The sequence below is a fragment of the Pinus tabuliformis genome, chromosome Q (genome assembly GCF_031772625.1).
Source record: "Pinus tabuliformis cultivar Carrire ecotype Pingquan chromosome Q, CPIR1, whole genome shotgun sequence".
NCBI lineage: Eukaryota > Viridiplantae > Streptophyta > Pinopsida > Pinales > Pinaceae > Pinus > Pinus tabuliformis.
The window spans coordinates 1000700346-1000717711 of record NC_142296.1 but is presented as its reverse complement, the minus strand read 5'-3'; the positions used below and the strand labels follow the sequence as shown (position 1 = coordinate 1000717711).

General features: G+C 34.6%; 1 pseudogene across 1 annotated transcript; it reads left to right on the top strand.

The window, feature by feature from the left end:
• Nucleotides 1-573: 573 nt before the first annotated feature.
• On the top strand, nt 574-3488 carry LOC149222853 (cysteine-rich receptor-like protein kinase 25; annotated as a pseudogene). The gene is made up of 6 exons (XR_016249668.1): nt 574-1429; nt 1550-1669; nt 1903-2042; nt 2160-2370; nt 2494-2720; nt 2855-3488. The product of XR_016249668.1 is annotated as a cysteine-rich receptor-like protein kinase 25 (transcript).
• The last annotated feature ends 13878 nt before the right edge of the window (nt 3489-17366 follow it).

Here is a 17366-nt window from a genome sequence, read left to right as displayed (position 1 = left end):
TCGTACTATTGTAGCTTGATAATTGTAATCTAGATTAATCTTAATAAAATGCTCACTATTGTAATTTGATAGTTGTATTGTAATTTGATAGTTGTAATCTAAATTAATGTGATTATTGTAACTTGACAATTGTAATCTAAATTATTATCAAGCCATCACTATTGTAACTTGATAGTTGTAATCTAGATTAATTTTGATCTAATTAACCATTGTAATCCATATTTCCAAAAATTTATACAGCAGGGAAATTTCCATGACTTTTGCCATAGTCGAATGTACACAAGGTCAAATGGTCCACGCATGTTTACATCCTCTTTCGCCGAAATATTACTTCCGGCATTTCAATTCCAATTCTAATTACAATACTCTGCTGCAATTCGAAGCAGTGTGTCGATTTTGCAACCCTCCACCCTCGTCCATCTGACGATTTCCCTTCCCCATCGATCCAGGTCGTTGCTTCTTGTGTTTCAATGATGTAATTCCACGCATGGTATCAGAATCCCATATTTATCAGAATCCTTGACAGAGCCTACTGGTTCGAACTTCTTGTTCAATATGTATATATTGTTAAACATGGCTAATTCTAGCAAACAGGCAGCTATTCTATTTCATTTCATCGGTTTACTATTCATCACCAGTTTTCCTTCTGTTACATCACAGATTAGCTCACACGCCTGCAGTAATGCCTCTACTTATGCCAATGGAAGTACTTTTTCGAGCGACTTGAATAGGTTAATGGGTGATCTAATGAAGAACGAACCTCAAACAAGGTTCAACACTTCTTCCAATGGCAAAAGTCCTAACAGAATCTATGGCCTCCTCCAGTGCACAGGTAACATATCTAGCCAAGACTGTTCAATCTGTTCACAACAAGCAAACGATAGTGTTATACAACTTTGTGGAAAAGACGTCGGCGCTCGAGTATGGTTAGAAAGCTGCTTCCTGCGATACGAGAAATTTAGCTTTTTTTCAAAGCTAGACACCAATGGGACTTATCTGGTTATGGTAATTGAAATTAGTACAAGTAATCTATACAATTTCAAGACCACTACTTCAAATCTGCTTTTCAACCTGTCTGACAAGGCCTGCAATTCTGCAAATAAGGGATTAACTCAAGGCTCAGCTACATGTTCTGCCAATGGTACCGTTTACGGTTTAGTTCAATGTTGGAGAGATTTATCCAGAAAGGACTGCAGATCTTGCTTTCAACTACCAACAAATGACCTCCACGGATGTCGCTCTGTGAATGGAGGAGCCGAGGCACTATCGGGAAGCTGCAGGGTTCGATATGAAATATACCCTTCTTTTAACACTAGTACTGCTGGGAATAGTACTAGTCCACTTCCATTCTCTAACTCCTCCCGGGCAAACCCTCCTGCCCATATGACTCAGGTGACTCAGGCGAATGGAGCTTCACACACCACGTCAAGTAATCCCTCTTGGCCACATCTAATTTTATGATTTTCCCGCTTTTGGCGATTTTACAAATTGATTGTAACTTCAATGTCTGTAAATAACAGTACAATGCATTACATGATTTGCTCTACAGAAAATTCTCTGGGGATTGTGGCAAGCGTCTTTGTAGCGTTAATGGTCTGTTTGTTTGCCTTGAGGAACAGACTGAAATCTTTCTTTTCACGGAACCCAGTAACATGTCAGCAGAATGAAGGTAGAATCAGCGGAATTTATCTCAGATTTTAAGAATAATTGACCTTATTCTTGTTCATCTTATTGTGAACTTATCTTGATGGCAGATTTTAAGAATAATTTTCAAAATATTCTAAATCTACCATCTAGAAATAAAATTGAATCTATAACCAGGCATCTCTTTAACACAACCCATTCAAATTTATGTTATCTAATGAAATTAGATTCTTATTTGCCTCTTCTTTTTGTATGTAGAAAAACATGTTATTGATCCAGAATCGACACTAATCGAACATGAGCAAATTATTTTCACCTTAGAAGCACTCACAGAAGCAACGGATAATTTTCATGAAAACATGAAGCTTGGAGAGGGAGGCTTTGGCCCTGTATACAAGGTATTTACCTACCCACTATTGTTTGCAAGTTTAATGCTATCACTTTACATCATCTTCCAGATAGAGGAACAGGAACAGGGATTTTTCCATGGTTTGTTGATGGACTGATTCTTCCAGGGAATAACGAGAGACGGAAAAGAAATAGCAGTGAAGAAGTTGTCTGTAAGGTCTGGACAGGGCAAACGTGAGTTTATGAATGAAGTGAAGCTTGTTACCCATGTTCAACACCGAAATCTGATAAAGCTGCTCGGATGTTGTGCCGAGGGTCCCGAAAGGTTGCTTGTTTATGAGTATTTGCGAAACAAGAGTCTTGACACTTTTTTGTTTGGTATGTCATTTTGAATTTTTTTCCTGTATGAGGGAAAGATGATCAATTTTTCATAAATTAATGAGATTGATTATGTAAAAGGTTTTGAAATTTAATATTCTTTGAATACAAATACAGATCCAGAGAAAAAGAGACATCTTGATTGGCAAAAACGCTATAACATCATAATGGGAATAGCTCGTGGTTTTCTTTATCTTCATGAGGATTCACAGTTGCGAATAATTCACAGACATTAAAGCAAACAACATTTTGCTTGATGAAAGGCTGAATCCTAAAATTGCAGACTTTGGGTTAGCAAGACTCTTTCCTGAAGAAGAGACTCACATCCATACAAAAGTTGCAGGGACATAGTGAGAATTTTTCCCTCTACCCTTCTCTATGCAATTTGTTTGAAGTTAACAATCAATTTTTTAAACAGCTTAACATTTATGCAATCATGTGCCACAATTACCCCAACTTATTTGAAGAGTTTCTGAGTATGTAGCGGTTACATGGCGCCAGAGTATGCAATGCGGGGGCAACTATACCTGAAAGCTGATGTGTATAGCTTTGGAGTGTTAATCCTTGAGATTGTGACGGGAATTAAAAACAGTGATATAAATTTTTCCCCAGAAATGCAAAGCCTATCAGAATGGGTGAGACTTCAATTCATTATTTTTTTGGTATGAATAACAGTGGATTGCGATAAATCAGAATAAAGATGATTTATCTTGGATGGGATGCAGGCATGGAGATTACAGAAACAAGGGTGTCTTCTGAATATGATTGATTCCACAATAATGGAAACATGGCAGCAGGAGGAAGTCGTAAGATGCATTGAGGTTGCTCTTCTATGCACGCAAGCTGATTCAGGCCTCCGTCCAACCATGTCTAATGTTATATTAATGATCTCAAGCTCTCCTGTAACATTACTAAATCCAACACAGCCCGCATTTCTTAAAAATAGTGGTGAGAGTAACGTCATTACTGAATTAGAAGCTAGATAGGTCCCTTAAGGTTTGATTGTAAATAAAAATATGTAAAGTACACGGGCGGATTAGGAGATTGAAATTATTTTATTAGAGGTTGTTTAATTAATAATTCATGGCGTCCACGGACAAGGGGAATTGGATTTTCTAGCGGTTAGCGTCTCCAGCAAAAATGTCCAATGTGTGTACATCAGTAGTGATAAGACAGCAGTCATCACCACTGATTTCATGGTAATTTGTTTCAAAATATTGGGGAATAAATTGTTTGTATAACCTCTCATATTTTGTCGTTACATGGTTACAGTTTTGATTTTATTTATTTTATAAATTCTTATACCCTCCGTCTCAAAAAGCCACAAAATAGTTTAGAAATTCTGGCTAGATTATGAAAATTTTTGAAGAAATTTTTTAAAATCTTGGTTATAATTGTTAAATTTCACGATTTTGAATGTTTCTGGATTTTTAATAGTACTGAATCCATTTTCACCATAAAAAAAAAAATAATAATAATAATAATAATAAATAAATAATTCAAACACTCCAACACTCCAATTACCTGATATTTTGAATTTCTTTTACTAAATTCTGATAAAAAAAATCTGTCGTCTAAATTATTTTGTTGCATCCATAAACAGTGCTAAGCATTATATATTTTGAATTTTGATCTTATTCATTTTTTATTATATATTTGATTAGTTTAAACATTAAAATTTCAAATTATGTTGTGAATGTATAATAAATACAAAACATATAGTAAATAAACATACTTTCTAAAACTGAATGTTGATATAAATATAGATTTATATATGAAACTTGTAATGCATTTGAATGAATATAAGCAGGGTAAGCTAACCTCCATGTAAATGATCTATGAAACAGTTAAATTTAGGAGAAGTGTTAAGGTAATTTGGAGGTTGTAAATATGAAGAAGATAACTTATACTATATAAGTATAATTTAGGAGAATAATATATGAAATAGTCACATAATTGTAGTGTTAAGGTAATGCGGAGGTTCTAAATATGAAGAGGATAACTTACACTATATAAGTTTTACTTGTGATCTAATACATGATTTAAATATTATTATGATATGTAGTAAGTGTGGTTTTTATAGGATGTATAATTTGTTTAGATTGTTTATTCAATGATATGATTTTAAGAATAGTAGTTATAGAGGGTTACTTTATATAGAGTGTTCACCTTAGTTATATTAGAAAGGGTGAAGGTATTACTTACTAAGTATTTTATTAGCTTTAATTTTATGAAAACGGGTGAAGGTATTTTTGACTATTTATCTTTTAAAACCTAGAGTCTTCGAAAGGGGAAGGTTGTGTTAATACTCCCTTAAACATGTGATGGAAACTTCCAATTACCTATTGAGGAAGCTTGGTTAGATAGTTGAAGCTTATACTTATGGATTTTGGCATTAGGTCAATATAATTCACACTCTAGCTTAGTTCAACAAAAGAATGATAAGATATGGAACACTGAAGTAGGTTTGGGAGGAAGGATGAAACTATTCTTGGGGATTAGATGTATCATTCTTGTTTTTCTACCTGGTTCATATTGTGTTTAGAACATTTGTTATGGTGCATTTTTCATATTTTTTTGTGTGTTGATCATTGATTGGTGATTATTGTAATTTTGTTATTGAAGATTACTAAATGATGCATTTACTTGATTTACCACCCTACATTATTTGATGTGAACATATAGCAATTATGCATTAAAGGTAGTGATTACTTTTCACTAATATGTGTGCAAGTTATCTATACTGTAACTGTACATGCATACTTTAGACATGTACACTAGTATAGTTAATTGAGGTATTGATTATTAAACTTAGTTATTAAATCTTAGCTCGATTGGACCTAATGGTTAAGAACATGTGTTTCCTTGTAAGAACCCACAGGTTTAAAACAAAAGACAAGGAGAGTATGTACACTTCCATAGACTTTAGTAATCAAATTGTTGCACAAAGGGTGTATGGGAGCATAGAGTTTGAGGCACTACATTGTATGTGAAAAGTTTAAGGCATTGAGGAGCTTATGCTACAACAAAGAATCTAGATCAATCAACTTACTTGCATGAAGTCAGAGAATTAGGTCACTAGGTAGTAGACCTACTGGTTCACCAAAATCCACAATAAAAAATAATCATTGGTTAGTTGTAAGCTAAGGGTTTATGTGGATTTCTTCTAAGTCTCTTATTGGTTCACCAAAATCCACAATAAAAAATAATCATTGGTTAGTTGTAAGCTAAGGGTTTATGTGGATTTATTCTCAGTCTTACCTTTAGCAAATTTCACCTACTGGACAAGTTAGCAAGGAGCACTACATTCAAAGAAAATTTCTACAAAGTATCTTCTCTTCAACATGTTTATGGAAAAGCCCCTAGTCTCTAAGCCACATCATGCATGAAGTTTCTTTAAGGAAAACCTTTGGTGGCCTAAGTAGAGTTGAAATATGCCCTAACACCTTCCTGCGAGCATGTCAAGAAGAAAGCAAACAAAAGAGTAAACCCTAAACTAGAGGAACCATTGGGCGGAGATACAAATCCCTTCCTGATCAGATCATAGCCTTTCACACCTAAAAATTGGTGAGTTCCTATAACCACAAAAGGTTTTTTTCTATCAATGTTATCCTTTAGTAAACAATTCCACTTCTACAAGCATAAAACCAAGTTGATACAAAGCAACAAAGTATAAAATCGAATTATGAATAACCATAAAGCCAACACACACAATTTTTCTTCTGGGGAAACTAATGAGCTATGCTTTTTCTGTGGTTGAAGGGTCAACTTCAATTATGTAAATTCTAAACTCCATGAACTTGTTGCACATTGTGTCAAATAATCTACCGACCACACAAATTCTAGTTAATAATTTGCGACATCCACAATAGATCTGAGTACAAAGAACTATAGACACTCAATTCATCAAATAAATCAAGCGAGAAACAATCCACATTGTAAATGCATCACACATGATGTAATACAGAGGGAAATGTGGTCGGATTGGTAGGCCCTTCCCATCGAACACACGTTGCCTGTGAGAAACTTAAATCAAACTCAAATAGCACACAATTGCATATCAAAGAAATACCAATTTAGATTCATATCACAGTTATCCTTAGATTACATTACGTGCAAAGACGCCCAACAATCTTACTCGATCTTCTTTACAAATAAAATTATATTATAAGAATATTGTTAACCTTTGTTTATAGGGACTATAATCATTTATATAATTTACAATGTAAATTCTTATGGCCATAGGGTCCATTGCCACAAGTCTAACCCAAAAACAGATAGGTGATCTGAATGGATCCCCTTTCAATTTTTAAAATGAACACGATTTCTCTAATATATATCTTATAACCATGTACAAATTTCGCAACTCTATTATACAGGTCCACAATTTGGTGAATACTTTCCCCTCATAAACATCATCCAAGGTTTACCACTGATGTGCCGCTAGAATGAAATTCCTTTTGTGTTTTCTTCAATAACCATTGGTCTGGTTGAATAAGAGAGAGACCTTCTCGACAATTTCACAGAAAGAACCCATGTTTTGATTTCCATTCTGGGGATGCACAAATACACTACCCATGAAATCTTGTTACAAGAACCTGTGTAAGTTACAATACCTATCATTTGAAAAGGAACTAAAGGTAGTGGAATTTGTGTTGCAAGATGAAGAATCTGACCTAGTAGAGGAACATAATTCAAAAGAAGAGGAACAACATACTCTTGGATTGAGGAGATCGGTTTTGGAAAGAAGAGAACTAAAAAGGTATATTCCACTGGACTTTTGTTTTAGTTTTGCTTTGTCTATTCTTGATGATGATCCTAGAATTCTTAGGGAAGTAGTGAATCGAGAGTATGGTAAAATATGGAGAAATGCCATGGTTGAGGAAATGGTATCCTTGGACAAGAATGAGGCTTCACATCTATTTGAGTTTCTGTTTGGAAGAAATCCCATTGGTAGTAAATGGGCGTTTACAAAGAAGTTGAATTCTTAAGGTAAAGTGGAGAAATGCAAAACTTAATTAGTAACAAAAGGTTATACCTAGGTTGAGGAAATTGACTTTGGTGAAATTGTTTATCATATTGATAAGTTAAATTCTATTATATTTCTCTTATTTGTTGTTGCTTCTTTTGATCGTCAAGTAAATATACATATGTGAAGACAACAACATATATGTGTGAAGACAACATTCATAGAGGGGGATTTCGAAGAAGAAATCTACATGAAACAAAGGTTTTACAATAAAAAGTAGGAAAAAGTAAATTGGAAGTTTAAAAAAAAATCCCTATATGGATTAAAAAAACTCCAAGGAAACATAATTGAATGGAAACTTTTTTTTTTAAATGGGAATTTCAATAACAATGTCAAGCTTAATTGTTATATTCATTGAAGACTATATGGAATTCTAGGTGAAAGGTTTTTTGCTAATCACATGTGTAAATAAATAATAGATAATTTATATTATTTTAAAAATGTTATGTCACCCAAAATTAAATAAACAATAAGTTAATTAAAAAATAATTAATTAGAATTTGAAGTAATGATTAGAAAATGATATAATTACATTAATTAATTACTATTACATTTTGAATAAATAAGATAATAAAATAAAAATAAAAAAATATAATGGTATTAATAAAATAAAATTAAAAAATAATGATAATTATATTGAAATTTAATAAAAAAATGAAATGACTAATCAATCTAATTAATTAATTTAATAATAATATTAATCACTATAATAATAAATGTAATATAATTAATCAATTATAATTAATATAATTAATAAATAATAATAATTATGATTGTAATATAATTAATCAATATCGAATTGATGTCATGGTAACTCCTGTAATTTTAAGAAAATAAAACAGGAAAAAGATGTATTTGAAAGGAAATTATATATTGATGTCATGATAACTCCCCTAATTTTAAGAAAATAAAACATGAAAGAGATGTATGTGAAAGGTTCACAGTTAGTCTTAATATTTTTAATGATTTTATATTAGTTTTTTTGGTTTTTAAAATGTTAATAATTATTTTAAAAAATTTAAAATAAAATAAATATTATTATTAAAAAATTATATATATATAATATTAATTTTGAATCATTTTAAAATTAATATATAATTTTTGGATAGTTTAATTGGTGAGGATTGTGTTTAAGAAGTTTTAGATTTATAGGTTTTTTATTTACTTTTGTTTATAGAAAATGTATATTTAGACATCTAAATGTTATAATGATAATGATTAAATTAATTTTATATGAAATCAAAAAATCAAAAGCTAACATAATTACTAATTCTTTTAAATAAAAAATTTAAACAAATAAAATAAAATAAAATAAATTTATAAAAATATTATATTTATATTTATAAAAAAATATTTTAATATAATAAAATCTATATGGTAGGTAAATAGATAGTTGTTTTATTTGCTAAAATATATTATTAAGGTAATAAATGGTAACTTACATGCTGCATTTAGCAGAACACGAAAAAAAAGCCAAATATGTATTAACATTTCAATTCTGCATTGTTTACAAGTTTTGAGTTGGAATTTGACAGAAGGGGGGAAAAAATTATCAAATTTTCATCTATATGTTTTTTTTATTATATAAGTTTTTTTTCATCTATATATTCATGCAGCTAGTTTATAGTTTAATTCCATGATCTCACGAATCTTTTCAGAATTTTGAACAAAATTCATCAGAAAATATGCCAAAATTCACTCAAAACTAATAGATAGACTACAACTTTCCATTCGCAGAGTTACATGTTCTGACAACTGGAGGTGGAAAGAAAAAATAATAGCCGTGTGAATTTGGATTCTCCGACATGACAATGCGATGTGCAGAAAAGTAATGGCCTTTTCTCCGTAACTGCTGACTTTGTTTATTTTGATAATGTACAGTATACAGAGCATTTAACCTACATACATAATCCTCATCATACTTGTCATGTCATGTGATGCAAAAAAAACCAATGTCCTTCTCCTAAAACTGTGGAATCTGGACTGGCTTCAAACCTATGGAGCATTTACTCTGAACTTAAACTTATTTCTGATTTGTAAGGTAAGCATTAAGGTATTCTTCAATATTTTGGATATCGAATGGAAATGAGTAAGTCAACTTTTTGACTTCAATCCAAATTTCCAAAAACACTCTGATACCTCTTTAATCGCAACGAATCTTCCCCCACATCTTCCGGTTAGTGTATGCAGATCCTTTAATTTCGATTGCATTTCCAAAGAGAAGTCGAATGGTCCACACAATTTTACATTATCTTTCGCCGAAGTATCACTTTCGACATTCCAATTCCAATTCAAAGCAATGTGCCGATTTTGCAACCCTCGTCCATTTGTTGATTTCCCTTCCCCATCGATCTAGGTTGTTGCTTGTTGTGTTTCCTGATGTAATTCCACCAATGTTCTCAAAATCCCATATTTATTAGAATCCTTGACCGACCCTACCAGTTCGAATATCTTGCACAATGTGTATATATTTTTAAACTTGGCTAATTCTAGTAAAACAAGCAGCTATTCTGTTTCATTTCATCAGTTTACTGTTCATCACCATTTTTTCCTCCCGTGACATCACAGATTAGCTCACATGCATGGAGTAATGCCTGCCTCTACTTACGCCAATGGAAGTACATTTTCTAGCGATTTAGCTTCTTTTTTTAAGAAAAAACTGTTATTTATATATATAAAAATAGAGTACAATTACATAGATTTTTCTCATTTCATTTCATTGTGATTCTTAAACAAACATGAGTTTTTTCATTTCAGCTCAGTCTCACTTTTACAAAACCATTTGAATCATAAAACAAGAGTGCTACAGATATAAGTCTTGGATTTCAAACTGCTAATACAATCATTACTACTCCTTCATGTGTATGGTTCATCGATGGAAATCGAAAATGGAGGGCATAAAGTAATAAGAACCAAAATGCCCACGGAAAAAAACAAGAATATTGTGAGAGCTAGGAAATATGAATACTACCTTTATTAGTCGTGGTATCATGCTTGTATATTGCATAGTGAATGACCCATGTCAACAATGTTGGTCTGCTCCCTATAGATGTGCTTGTAGGTGACGTGTAGGAAGGATCATTCCAATATGTGGATGTGCTTCATCCAATATGACAATAGTGGAGGATGAAAGCGAGTGAGCCCTTTGGTCCAATCTATGCACCCTTTGGAATCTCTGAAAGCCTTTGGAATCTTTGAATACCTATAGATCATTGATGTTTAACCAGTTCGCTGTAAAAAGTATGCCCCATAGAGCAATGATTTATGCCCTGTTGTTGGTACCCCTACCACCCTCCCACCAAAAATGGTAATAACAGTCAAGCTCGGTGACAATAAGGGCACCACATCCACATTGACTGTTGGAACAGGGTCCATAAAAGAATCCAATTGAGAGATTTTGCCACGCATCTAGCTTTATTATATTCCTCAAATTTATTACATGTTTCTTAGGACCTATTTAAAATAAATATGTCATAATCCCCAATATTGTGTGCCTTATATCTACTTTTTTGTGCTCAAAAATCCTTTTGTTCCTATAACACCAAATTCCCCAAGTGATATAAAAGGGTAAGGAGCATAACTCATGTTGAGTCACAAACTAGTGTCTAAAACATGCCTCCAATGAAAGTTGGATCCAGTTTCCACCAATCTGTAAAGTTTGTAGGACAAAATTCCATATTTTAGTAGCAATAGGACAACTCAAAAAGAGACATGTCACATCCTTTGAATGTAGCATACAAAGTGAACATCTGCATGGACAACTAAGCCTTTGCGAGTAAGATTCTCCCAAGTGAGGATTTTATCATGCAAAACCTAATAAAATCTTCACTTGGGAGAATCTTATTCATAGAGGCTTTATTGTCTACGATCTAATGAAGAACACACCTCAAACAAGGTTCAACACTTCTTCCAGCCACAAAAGTCCTAATAGAATCTATGGCCTCCTCCCATGCACAGGTAACATATCCCAACAAGAATGCTCAATATGTTCATAGCAAGCAAACAATAGTGCTCTTCAACTTTGCAGAAAGGATGTCCGCGATCGAGACTAGTTAGATAGTTGCTTCCTACGGAATGAGAACTTTTGCTTCTTTTCAAAGCTAGACACCAGTGGGAGTTATCTCATTCTCATAATTGAAATTAGTGCAAGTAACCTATATAATTTAAGGAACACGACTTCAAATCTATTTTTCAACATGTCTAATGAGGCCTACAATTTTGCAAATAAGGGATTCATTGAAGGATCAGCTACATGTTTTTCCAATGTGTAAGATCCCAAACATCAAAAAATTAATAGATCTAGCACACTTTAGTGCTCTAAATAAAGATCTTTCAGCAAGAAACAAGAACACAAAAGGGATCCAGAAATGAAACCCTTTATTTATATTATTAATTGAAGAAAATAATGCATGCCCTTACAATAATATTGGAGCCCTTGCAATGGCATGCACGATTTCTCATCAAATGAGAAAACAAAGACACTAAAGCACAAACATGGACCTCGGATGGAGCCACCAAACATATTACACCCGCAGGGTTTCATCCCAAGGATCAAACTAGAAATGGCTTCGCCAAGTTCTCAACAAGACACATTAGGATAGACAACTCAAGATGATCTAAATGCCTAGCACCTATCCCATCTTATAGGCTTGATGGGTTCTCTAGAAACCTTATTTTATTATTTTCCCTCGAAAAACGAAGGCAAGTACCATGGGAAAATACCATAAGAAAATACCATGGTAAATACCTATGGGAAGATTCCATCCATTTTGACCATCTCAATAAAATGGGATATTACAAATCCTCTTGCCCCAAGTTTGCTTGCCCTCAAGAAATCCACATATATCCATAGAAAACACATATGTATATTGATATGAAGATCCCTTAAAAACCATTGTGCTACCCTATGCTTCCCTTTTAAGCGAGCATGAAAGGATCCTTCAATACTTGGATCCCAAACAATCCTCTGACCAATACTTCCATTAATAGATTCTCCTTGATCCCACTGCCACTTAAGTCCTGGGACCTGTGGGTTATCATACCACCTCAGCTCTTCATCATTGTATATGCCCAAGGTCCCATGCTGTGATATGCCCTTGGCTAAGAGTATCCTCCTAAGAATCATCTCATCAATAGAGTACCAACTCATAATCTCTCACCAATATATGAGTACTTGCACATGGAAAAAATCTACTATGTTGATGATGCTCAATGCCCCTCTCATGCTGCTCCACTCGGTCACTCAACATGATCCATTTGGAAAACTCTGCCCTGCTCTCCCCAATGTATAAAGGTGGGTTGGTAGTGTTGCAAGCCCTGCCTATGTACTCCTGTAGAGGGTTTCTCTGGAACTCCCAATTGTACTCCTCTTTCTTCCTTTCGAGGGACTAAGTCATTCCTCAATACTAGACAACTTGATTGTTGACTCAACACATACTCTTATGACCTCCTCAATTTTCTTGTTCTCCTATAAGACAGTGCCTCAAACTGTCTAAATCCTCTGCTTCAACATCATAAGATCTATCTTGAAATGTTTAATATTTCCTCGATAGTCCCCTCCTGGAAATTTTGGTGCCCCACTGAATGTATTTGCATTTGTCTACACCAGATGCCCAACTATCACAAGTTCCACTTGAGCCTTTGACTGACTCTCTGGAAATGGCTCATCCTACATACTAATTGTGTCATGTTTCCCCTCATGATCATGCTCATCTTGTTGGTTTACTACTATTGGCTCCTCACTTAAGTCTCCTTGAATGTCCTCTCCTTGACCTTCTCCACCTATGGGGACAATCTATTGTTCATCCTCTCTTGTTGTCAAACATGGATGCACTGGTGGACTGCTATCTACACTTGGTTGCTCATACTCTTCATGGGTATCCTCCTGGAGATCTATGGACTCATCTATACAAGAGTTTACCACATCGTTAGGAAGAATTACCTCATTCCTTTCCCCTTGTACTTTGTCATGTTGGTTGATTATAATTAGTTTGTCCTACATTCTCTTTGAATAACATTCTTGTGTTCCTCACTATTTGTACTTGACTGCTCATATCCTTCATGTGTGCTCTCTTGAAAACTGATGAACCCAACTATAGATGAGTCTCCATGATATGAAAAAGTCTCCAATTGTTCTTCCCTTGTTGCCTCCTTCATATCACCTAGGCATAAATGGTTAAGTGCCTAAGGTCCCTAGCAGATAAAGCATAATGCTCTCCTTCCTAGTTCATTCTTGCTACAGGTTTTATTTCCTTTGTTCTTGCTTCCTCCATCAATCCTTTTCATCTCCTTCTTATTCAACACCCTTCTGAGCAATTTTATGTTTTGCATGACCAACTTTTTGACAAGATCATAGGAAGCTTGTATACAACTAATTCCTTTCTCCAAATGGTCAATAGTTTGGATCTTAATATCTTGCAAATGTCAGCATCTCCTTCTAAGAAGAAGGACACAATCTTTTGCATGCTTGTTTTGACATGGTCAGGATAAGCTTATGTAATGCTAGTGTAAATTAAGGTCTGGAGCAACTGAAAGATTAAGTCATCACATTCCAAATTCATCATAAAGGCACCAAAATTGAACTCTGCCATGAGTTCTTAAATTTTGTGTTGCCTCTGAAAGGTAGGAAGCATCATTTTCTTTAACCCTTGAAGGGTTTCCACTATCAACTGCAATATCTCCTTCATGAGATCATTATTGTAAGGTGGTAGAGGCATTCTTAGCTGAGACAAGAGGCAATTGTGAGATTGACCTCTTCACAAGGATGCTCCCAAAGTTTGGGTTGTAATAATGCAAGCATGGATGGCTTGTGAGCCTAACTGAGTTTCTTCCATTCTGGCTACCCCACCCTAGAAATACACGTGTTTAATTCCTCCAACTTACGAAGGTCTATGACTGACTTTTTCCATTGCAATTTATATCCAAGTGTGAAGAGTTTATCCTCTCTTCCCTATCCTTCCTTCTCTTCTCATGGATGCTTCTGTTGCATAATGGCATAGACGCTTTTCAAAAAAATTATGTTGCTTTGACCATTATTTTGGCCTAAAAAAGTATTGTTGTATAAATGACCATTTACTTTCTTTAGTTCATCAATACATTTCTAGATATTTTCGAGAGTCTCTTCAAAACCCATCTTCCCACATATTAGAATATGCAACAATATTGTGATAACCCTTAGGAAAAATACATGGGAACTTTGCCCCCACAAATAAAATCCGCCCGACATAATCCCCCCCGACGTAATTATAATACCACACATATTTCCCTAATAAAGTTCCCTAACACATTGATTTATTTTTTTATCTTTCATTTTTTTGAATTTTTTTGAAATGATAATTTTCCTTACTTATTTATGAAATGGCGGTAGAAGACAATCATTTCATAACGAGGATAGGAATAGTGGATTTAACTCTAGGAAGCTTCTACAATCTTGGTATGCCTTAATAACCCTCTTATTCTTTTGATAAAAACAATGTTGTTTCCCTTACCTACCAACTAAATATGATGCACCATAGAGAAATTGATCCCTTCATAGCGCTGAACTCTTGTAACTCTCTCAAGAGTCAACATCTAATTCGCCCAGCCTCTCTTACCATTAATTCGACCCATTGGTTGGGAGTTGAGCCACCTCCAACTATCAGTGTGATTGTCCAACACTATTCCCTTCTCCCACTCGGCTGCTATAGGTATGTTGGTGTACATGCACTTAGACTAGCTGTGTTGGTGTACATGCACCTAGATTAGCTCCAGTTAACTTATTGCTTGCATGTGGCACATGTACACATTAACATAAGATAAAGCACACTTAGCTTTAGTTAGCTTTAGTTATTGCATGTACAACTAAGCTTAACTTAGTTGCTTTTATGTATTTATTCTAAAACTAATATTGTAGAATCAATTTTTTTATTCTTTTCTCAATTCTTGCTCGCTTCCTTCCTTCTCTTGCAAGCTTGTTTATTGTTTTGCAGATCTAGATCTGTGTATCTCAAAAATCTTACATGGTATCAGAGCACAGGGATTTGTAATCAGTGCACAAGCAATTTTATTTGCAGATTCAGAAGATTGAAGCAACAACAAAGAATGGAGTCTAAATTGGAGTTTACACAATCGGCAATTCTCACTCCATATAATTATTTCGAATGGAAGCCAAAGATTCAACTTCATCTCAGAAGTAGAGGCTTATTTCGAATAACCATGGAAACGGAAGTTGAACCAACATCGGCAATGGAGAAAACAAGATATTTCAATCGCATGGACGAGGCCTTCGGCATCCTATGTTTATCTATTTCTCTGGAACTGCTATTTCATTTTGAATCATGTTCAACTCCAAATGAAGTATGGAAAATTTTGGAAGAATTGTTTGGAAAACAGGATGAAATGCAAGGTCACATTCTCGAAAATGAGTTAAACTCATTAGATCCGAGAAACTTTGAGAACATTCAAGATTTTTTCACAAGGTATAAAGCCTTGTTGGTTCAGCTGAAAGGATGCGGGATCGACAAATCCAAGCAAGAAAAGCAGTTGATTCTTTCCATTTTATCAAAACTTGGTCCAGAGTATGCAGTATTCGTCTCTACATTCCACACAGTCTGATCTGCAACTGGTGCAGATTGGAAGATGCCCTCACTGGATTCTTTTATTCAGTCTTTGATGCATGAGCAAGATAAGCTCATCAAAATGGGCACACTTAAAAATTCCAAAGCGCATGCACTTACTGTGCATGCAAAAGGAAAGGCAAATTCCAAAGACCATCAGAAAGGAAAAGGGAAGAAGGATCCTGATCCAAGAAAGGGAGGACATCCCAAACCCCCTGATGGATGATCTGGCTCAAAGGAAAGGAAAGGAACAAAAGGGCAATCAATGTGCAATTATTGCCACCGTGGTTTTCATCCTGAATCTGCATGCATGAAGAAGACTATATATCTTATGGCGCAAACACTCCAGCAACACAATCTTGGAGACCACATTCCTGAGAATTCTAAGAAGAAGTCTGGAGAAAAAGCACCAGATCCAAGAGGTAACGGGCATGCTTTGATTGCTCTTCATTCTGCACCACAAGAATGGATCATTGATTCAGGAGCTTCACATCATATGGCTTCTTCAAAGGAATCCTTTTCTTCTCTACATGCATACTCAGGTCCTCCCATTCTCATGGGGGATAGTTTTGCAGTTGCAGCAACTGGACAAGGAAGAGTGCAATTCGAAGATGGAAGTTTTGAAAATGTCTTGCATATTCCAAGGCTTTCTGTGAATCTTCTCTCAGTGTATCAGATGACACACACAGGCAGCGGAAGGAAAGTGGAATTTACCCCAGATTCCGTGAGAATTTATGACATGCAAACCAATTTGAAGATTGCATCTGGCAAGGTAAATGATCAATCTCGTCTGTATAAATTTTCTGATTTTGTTCCTCAATCAGATTCTATTTTGCTACTTACGCATGCAAATGAAGAAAGTAGGATTTGGCACGAGAGATTTGGGCACTTGAATTTCAGATATATGCAACATCTTAGTAAGCAAGAGATGGTCAAAGGATTGCCAACCATTGAATTTTCAGATGGTGTTTGTAATGGATGTGCTCTTGGAAAGCATCCACAAGAAAAATTCGAGAAGGGGCATGCATGGAGAGCCTCTTCACCTTTGGAACTTGTACACAGTGATCTCATGGGTCCATTTCCGGTGCTTTCAATGAGCAAAGCAAGATATGTGTTGTCATTTATAGATGATTACATGAGATTCACTTGGGTTTACTTCTTGAAACTCAAGTCTGAAGTTTTTCAACATCTAAAGATTTTCAAAGCGCATGCGGAAAATCAGTCTGGAAAACGCATCAAAATACTCCGCACAGATAATGTGACGGAATATGTCAACAAAGATATCAAGAATCTTTGTGATGAAGCAGGCATACAGTTCCTTACACTCCATAGCAAAATGGCGTGGCTGAAAGGAAAAATCGATCTTTGAAAGA